Source organism: Columba livia, chromosome 1 (genome assembly GCF_036013475.1).
Source record: "Columba livia isolate bColLiv1 breed racing homer chromosome 1, bColLiv1.pat.W.v2, whole genome shotgun sequence".
NCBI lineage: Eukaryota > Metazoa > Chordata > Aves > Columbiformes > Columbidae > Columba > Columba livia.
In genome coordinates, this window is record NC_088602.1 from 141204662 (window position 1) to 141212973 (window position 8312).

The following is an 8312-nucleotide window of genomic DNA, read 5'->3' on the forward strand; positions in this document are numbered from 1 at the left end:
GTTAAAAAAACAGAGAACCTGGAAGCAATTGGAGTGTTTTTCCCACTTCTTTAAAACAGCTGTGTAGATATCCCTCCTTTCCTTCTCCACAGCAATGTGGCCTCCTCCGTGAGGACTTCAGTGGCAGGCATCGCAGTTGAGATGAAAAGACAGCCATCAGTGAGAAAGCCTAGAAATATCCTCTGCAAACTACAAGATTTAAAAGGCGACAGAGGAAAGAAGGTCTCCAGTCAGGACAATCAGGCATGGCTGGGCTGGGCCACCAGGAGAGGACATCCACCACTCCTGCAGCAGGTCCAGGTTTGCCTCCAAAAAGATGGATGAAACCATTGCAAACCTAATGTACCCATCTCACATACTGACTGCTTGTCCTAACAGGGCTGCTCCTTGCAAGGCAGGGTTTTCCTCACTGGTGCAGAGAAGCAGCAGCAGCAGCAGCTGGACAAAGGTGTTTCTGCCTTTTGTTTGCCTTGGTCAGAGGTCAGCACTGAAGACCTCATCCTGTGGACTGGTGGTAACGCGGTGTTGTCTAGAAATGAGAGGCTCTCAGAAAGAGGCATTAAAAAACGAACCAACCAATCAAACCAACCAACCACAAAACACACATACCCACCAAAAAAAAAAAAAAAAAGACAAAAAAACTCCCCAACAAAATGGACAAAACTAAAAACCCTGGTGGGAAATGTCACAGGAAGATGCAGAGGCTTCCCCTGTGGAAACCTGCTTTATCCTATTCAGCTTATGAGGCAGATGAGCATCTTTCCTCTGCTGTAGCCCATTGACTGACTGCAGAAAATGCCCTGTCCTGTGGCGCAATGTGTCTGTCCTCCTCACAGCCCTCCCTGAGCCCTTGCTGACCTCCTGCAGGCCCCTTGCTCATGCAGAGCAGCGAGCCTTCTTCACAATTTTGGCTACTCTCCTTTCTGCTGTTTAACTAGGAACCTCTCTCCTGATTACAGCTGCCATCGCCTGCCCTCTCTCTTTGCAGGAGAGTCCACAGCCATAGCTGGGAGAATTTGCAAACCAGGGGCCCTTTCTTCCCCTTCTCTGCCTTGGGATTGGTGGGGTGGTAGTGATGTCCCATTGCTCTGTGTGCTCGACATGGCCCAGGGTGCCCAAATACATGAGAGGCACTGAGCTACGATGTCACCTGTCCAGAGCAGGGGGGTCTCCAGTGCTGGCACAAGCTCCAGCTATGGAAACCTTGCTGTAATGCTGTTTTGCCATCCCCTTCTCATCAGCTAATGTCCTGAGGCTTTGAAATCTGAATCCAAACCATCGGTTATTGAGTACTTTTCCTGCTAAAGCTGCTACTCCCTCCCCTTCCCCCAGTCTTTTATTTCTTCTTCCTGGCATAGGCTTAGGTGGGCACGCATAGTGCCACATATTCAATGACTTACGAGTTTTAATTTCCTGTGGGAAACAAGTCATATTGCCTGCAGGTAGGTGCTTTGTTATTTTTCCTCCCCTGCCTCCCCCATTAGATCTTTCCTTAGCTTTGGAGCTTTTCTTTGCCCCTAACTGCCCCTTTTTGTGATCCTAAGTCCTTTTGGATCTCATTTGCTCCAGTATGTAGCTTGCCTGACTGCATTGGTGTTAGCGGTCATTCACATCTGGATAAATGAGAGGAAAACCAAGAGTCCATTTGTTGTGTTTTCCTTGATAAGTGTAAAACAGCCTGTCCATGTTGATATTTGCAACTGGGGAACATTCAGAACTAGTGCATCTATGCATACAGTAATGCATTTAATCGTCCATCTGGTATGGGAGACCAGGTTGAGGGAAAGAAGTGAATTGGTCTGGCCAGTGAGAACTTCTAAATTGGTGTTTTCTGCTGAAGAACAAAATAGTCAATGGTTCGTGCCACCTGTGGCACAGATAACAGAGACAGGGAAGCACACATGGTGGTGGTGCTGCTGCTGTCCATCAGCAGGGCAGGACGGACATGAACACAAGAGGGGTGACAACACTCTGGAACTGCAGTCCCCCAGCTTTCTCCAAGCCTGGAGGCTCGAGGATCAGCGGGAGGGGAAGCTAGCTGTAAAAATAGCTCTTTGGTATTTTGAAGTCTCTCATTTCACCCCTGTGTTTGCAGTCTTTTAAATGATTTGGACAGTTGATTTCCCCAAGAGGATGAGCCTTGACCTTGTGGGGGAGTCATGGCCAGCAAGCTGCAACGTGTCACTGAGCTGCCTTTACTACAGGGGCAATGGATGGATATGTGGGTGTGTGCGTGTATGTGTGAGCGCTGCCTGTTTGTGTATCTCAGTGATTAAAAGAGAGGCTCATACATATACACACATACATACAGCTATAAATACATATACGTAGCTTGAACTTTGAAATATGTCTCTTTCCCACCCTAATTTTTCAGTCTGGGATCCCAAGTGATATTCCTTTTATTTTATTTCACTTCAACCCACAGATGCCCTTGGCTTCAGGATGCAGTGTAGGACTTCATAAAATCACCCTTCCCCAGGACTCTCGTGGTCCACAGGGCCTTTAAAAACCACTCATAAAGAGAATTTGTAACCATGGCCATCTCCAACATGCATCCTGCTGCCGGTAGTGTCCTTTCCAGCTGTCAGAGAGCCAAGCATGTGGGTGCTCAGGGGTCTTGATGTGTCCATCATAGCCCTGACACTGACCCTCCCAGCTATACTGATTGACTCCCCCAGCTCACCATATTGCTTGGCATAGCAGTGAGAAATTATGGCAGATCTGTGCCACGACCTGCACTGCTGAGGAGTGGCAGAAAAGGAAAATGCAGCCCAGCAAGCAGCTCTGGTAACCTGCAGGGAAGGGAGAGTCCACTGGTGCAGCTACTGAGGAGGTAAGAAAGGCAACATGTGTTGAGCCTGGACTGATGTTAACTCTGTTTTCTTTTATGCAGTCCCCATCCTGACATCCCATGTATTTAGCTGTTTGTTTTTTTTTTTTAAGAAACGTTTGGAAACATCTGGTTTAGCTTGAGTAAAAGGCTTAAACACTGCATTTAAGTACAGTTTTCTGACCATTCACAGAACTTGGTGCATTGCATTCAGAAGAAATTTGGAGATTTTGCTGAAAACTGAAGCTTTTATTTTTCTTTCCAGCTCTTCCTTGCTCATTTATTAGCTGCCTCCATCTTGGGTGCCTGCACAGCCCCACGTCGCACTGTGCAGATTATCTCTGTGCTCAGCAGCCCCATAAAAAGCCTGATTTTCAAATGAGCTGAGTGTCTGAGCAGGTTCCACTGGCTTCACCTTATTATGACAGCACTTCTGCTCCAACCTACCCGTCAGACCCACCGACATCAAAGGCGTCAGGAAGGTTCACACCAGATAAAAGCCTGGCCCACCCCTCTTGGGATACACCCATTCCCTGCCCACGGAATGCCGCGTTCCCACCTGGCTGGCTGTGGGGTAGGGGGTAGGGTGGAACCATGGCTCAGCATGGCATTCCCTCTCTGCCGGAGGCACCCAGAGACTCAAAGGCTGGCTTTGCCCCTGGGGCCATTTGTCTACAAAGGGAATTTCACTTGCCGCCTTCTCCTTTGCAGGCAGCAGCTGTTGATGCTGCCGAGTGGAGGCACAGGTACACTTGGTACTGGTACGCTTGGCTGCCGTGGCTTCTGCCAATGCCCTTGACATGAGAGGGGCTATCTGGGAAATAAATGCCATGTACTGCAGACAGGCATAGCAGGATCTTTTTCTGCATCCATACAAGTGCACTTTTGCAGGTGGCCTTTTGGGCAGTAGCCCTTTGCCTACATATTTGTGGGAATCCAGCATGAAGTGTCTGAAGTCCTCTTTGTTCAGGCCCATTTTTTCACCTGTGGGTTGGAAAATTCCTGCAGTCCCAGTCTCTGTCTGCCTTGCATCCTCCCCATCTCCCAGAGCAAGGCAACTTGCTCTGCTGCCGACTGGGTTGCTGTTGTTTTTGGGGAAAACTGAGAGCTTTGCCCTCCAGATCTCCTTTCCTGGGATCAGGGCTTGCCTGGATGCAGCCTCCTCATTTTATTTAAGTGAATTGCTTTTAAAAGCCTGGACTGGTTTCCTGTGAAACGAAATCTCAAAAAAAATCCCCCAAAAAGCGACTGCACCTTTTCCAAAAAGTCCTTGCCGTCAGCAAAATGCAGCTCAGAGTAGTGGGGCAGCATCTCTGTGTAGTAGAACAGACTTCTGGAAAGGTATGAGTTTGCACAGCTTAGCTTATATAAATTGAACAGCAAGTGCCAGCAAACTGCAGCCATACAAGACAGCCCGAAAAGTTTGAAGTGTTGCAGAACAAAGCTACTTTTATGATTTATACACTTGCCAGACAACCATCAAATTCTTTGCTGAAACTGGAGCTTCTCTGGTAGCACCACAAGGGCTGGCCAGCCTGTGAGGAATTCTTGGCATCAGAGCAGCTGTCCCAGAGTGGTACAAAGGGCTTTGCCAGTGTGAGATGGAGCTATCAATAGGTTGTCTATCAGAGCAGGCAACAAATGGGCCACTGGTCTTGGCTTCCTCCATCTCACCAGCCCCAGTGCCTGTGATAGACAGTGGTAACAACCCCCTAGACAACTGTCATAACATTTCTGCACAAGGTGTGGTAGCCACTGAGCAGCTCCTGTGCTTCATAATTGAGCTCTTGATCGTCTGCTGCACAGAGCCCAGTGGCTGGGGCAAAGGGAGAAGCTGATGGGGTGAGATGCCCATGTGCAGGCAGGCTTTGGGCTGCCCATGGGGCACGGTGTGCTCAGGAGTTGGCCCAATGGGACAGGACACTGGTGGCCATGGTTGGTCCTTCCTGGCATGGCAGAGCAGATGGTAGCAGGAGGGCACCCCTATGATCTGCCCTCCTAGGAGCTGTAATCCAAGGACGTGATCTGGAAGTCAGGCTGATAAAGAGTTTTGCTCATGTTGAGAGTCATGTCAGGCTCTCAGTTTCATTGTACTTCTGTTCTCCTGCATGCCCACCTTTCTGAGATACCATTTCCTCCTGTGTAAAATGGAGGTGATAGTATTTAATTACTTTATAGCCAGATGGAACATCCTTATAAAGGCAACAGGAAAGGTGGAGGACTCCTGAAGTTTTGCCTGTTGAGTGAACTTTGGCCACCATACCCACCTGGGTGTATGGCTTAATAGTAGGGGCTTGTGCATCTGTTCTTCCCTGAAGGTGGGTAAGAAAAACTAGTTAGAGCATTCTGCCCAAGGTCTCTGTGCTGGTGCTAAGCTTGTATGCATTGAGGCATTATTTATGTAGAGAACAGATCTTATTGCTGCTGTTTTGCCAGAAAACATCCTCTGGTTTTCGCTGGCCTCTGAGCCTGCAGCATTAGAGATTATTTTCCACATTTGTTTGCACATTGCTCTCATTAATGCTTCCAGCAGAAGTCTGTGGGCACTAAAGTGAGGAGACAGGGCATGAAATCAATGGTGGGCAGGCAGAAGGATGTGGCATGTGAAAGCCCTGCAGGAATGTGTTTGAATATCATCATAGCAAAGGTTTTGGAGGTTTTGCAAAGGTTGTAATGGTACACAGCCACAGGGGGGTCTATCCCATTAGCTACCATGGGCTGGCTGTTCAGATGAAGGTATTTCACCTAAAGTAAGGAGTCTTTGTCTGGTTCATGGTGGGAGTCCAACTTGAGGAGTATCCAGGAGCCTCCTGTACCCAGCTGTCACTGGAGAGCACCAGAAAAGTGCACAATGATAAATAAATAAATAGCTCATTTTACTTTGGGCATGGGCTTTGGTAAGCCTGACCAATTCCTTCCTTCAGCTTTTCCTTACAAAGTGTATGTCATCTGGAATTTCTCTATCTGCCGGAATGCCTTATTTCGCAGGAGTGCAATGGTGATGATGCTCTGTAGCAGACAAAGGAGAGAGAAAAACCTGTGTCAGAGCAGAAACATGTCAGGTTATTTTGGTATGCAGTGAAGTGGGGGACTGACCCTATTGAAATAACGAAGTTTGGCTCAGACTCCTAGTTCTTCTGTTTTTTAGGGTGAGGCAAAGAGGGAGGCCAGTAAGCACACAGTGAAATAAATTGTTCTTCCCATTGGGAACACTTGGGTTTGCCCTACTCACCCTGTTTATTCACAGGCAGCTGCCTTGTCTTCTTGGCTTTCTCTCTTTCCCCAGCTAATGCGGACTGGCCATCTCTTCCATTTAAACAGAATCCAGTAGTAATTTGGTGCCAGGGAAAATACCAAAATGTTGCTCTGAAAGCCACAAAGGGTTCAATTATTTCCTGGAGATGATACGAAGCCTATTGAATTGCAAAAGATGGTTATCGGCTCTTACTTGTGGAGGAAAAGGGCTGGGAGTGAGTGGAATAGAAATCATTGTGCAGGCAGCTTTTGCTTAGGAAAGTCACCCAGCTCAGCTCACAAAATTAGGTTAAGCACAGAGTGCAGGAAGAGAAAAAGGGGACTGAAAATCTTGGCACTTGCTTATCCTTATCTCTTCTCCTGCTCAGCGCTGGGGCTGGGCTCCAGGGGCTGATGGCTGGTGTAAAACAGGGAGCGTGCTCAGCTCCGGGGAGTGGGAGAGGCAGGGATGTCTCCTGTAGTCCTCCTCTCCGCTGCTCCTCCTGGAAACCTGCAGCCTCTCAGTAGGGCAAAATGTGTTGACTGCAGGGATGAGAGGGAGGTAATTAGCTGTCGGGGTGTTTTATTAGGTGGAGGAGAAATGGCTGTTCTGGGAGAGCAAGAGAAGAGGGCACCAAGGAGTCATTTTTATGCCACTTCTTTTAACCCACTTGCTTATTTTCTATGAAAGCTATCATTTTTTGATGTTGGGAAACAAGAGATACGTCTGGGAGATCATCAGGGAACAAGTTTACATAGCATGGGTTATACTGTTGTGCCTGGTAGTAAACAGGAGGCATGTGGAAGCATGTGTGCATAATGCCTGTTGTACCGGACTGTCTTTGTGTGGGATTTCAAAATAGTTCAGAGACTTAATTGTGGTAAAAAAAAAAAAAGTAAAAAAAAAAAAAAGTAATCTTTGGTGCATGGTACGGAGGAGCTGGGAGAAAGTGCGGTCTGCTGTTTGAGACAGCATCCTTAGTAAAGCCTGGAGAAGGAAAGTTGCATTTATTTCACCAGTTAAAGCACCTGCATTTTGGCTACTCAGTCACAAAGCAGCTTTTTTCCTAGAAACTCAGGTTTTATATATGGCATTTGTACAGTCAGCCAAAAATAGCATTTGTTAGGTAGCACAGTAACAGAGTCTGGTACAAAGAGATCGTAGGTTCTACAAAGAAGCCCAGATAACGAACAGCTGATTCCAGAAGCATTGCCTGAGATATAGCCCCTAATCCTATTACAGCAGGCAGTGGCCTCTCCAGGTCTCAGTTTGGTGCTGTTTTGTATTTTGAACAAGCAGGATTTTCAGCTTGCTGCATGGGAAGACACCTTTTTCTTTTTAAGGAAGGAGGGGGAAAACTGACTTATGTGGTACGTGCATGTAGGTACTTCTGGTTTGTAGCAGCTGTTGTGGTGACAGCAGGGTTAAGGAGAAAGAGGAAGGTTCCTTTGCATGCCAATAGGTGGGGATTGGAGCTCATTTTTCAAATTAAGAGTAACTAAGGAGAGAAAGCAATACCCTGATAAAGAGTTCAATATGGTGGGAGAGTCCAAGAACAAGAGATGCTGTCTTGGCTCAGCCTCAAGGAGTTGTTCTCCCAGAGCAATGTGTGCAGGGATGGAAAACAAAGCACGGCTCCTCTTCCACCATGGCTCCAAGGTCCTGAGAACAGCCAGGAGCAGTCAGTGTCCCAGCCCAGAGGGGATAAAGCACTGATGCTGGAAGGGCCGGCTGCCCACACCCTCTGTCACTTTTAGCATGGCCCAGTCCTACAGAGAAGCCCTTAGCTTTACTACTCAGAATTCAGGGACATCGGGTAATCGTGGTGATGTCAGCCCAGGAGGGAGCTTTTTACCCAAAACCAATGTGTGTGTATCGCAGTCTGGCCCTTGGTGAATATCGTAAGATGGTGTTTTTCTTGCCATACTCCCAGCACAGTGTGTGCAGAGAAGCAACAGAATGCTTAAGCAGACTTCCTACTGAGCTTGGACACCAGAATGTAAATCCATTGAGGTGTCCATGGTCACATAGAATCAAACCAGGTCCTGTCTCTAAGGTGCTAGGCTGAGACCTTCCTGCCAGTCCAGAGTGGTCTGGTAAAATGTCTTCATGTGTTATTTTAACCAGTCACTGGAGATGGGTCTCCGGGGGCATCTCCAGGCTCTGGAGGTGGATTTAGGCTGAATTATAGTCCCGCTGAAACCAGGAGACTCTTCTGGCCACGTGGATGCCCATGCTTCTCTGTCC

General features: G+C 47.8%; 1 long non-coding RNA gene across 1 annotated transcript; it reads right to left on the reverse strand.

The window, feature by feature from the left end:
- Nucleotides 1-5672: 5672 nt before the first annotated feature.
- Nucleotides 5673-8033, reverse strand: LOC110364720 (uncharacterized). The gene is made up of 3 exons (XR_002423669.2): nt 7921-8033; nt 6063-6196; nt 5673-5839 (listed from the first exon to the last, which is right to left on the reverse strand). It is a non-coding gene; the product is annotated as an uncharacterized LOC110364720 (long non-coding RNA).
- Between the last annotated feature and the right edge of the window lie 279 nt (nt 8034-8312).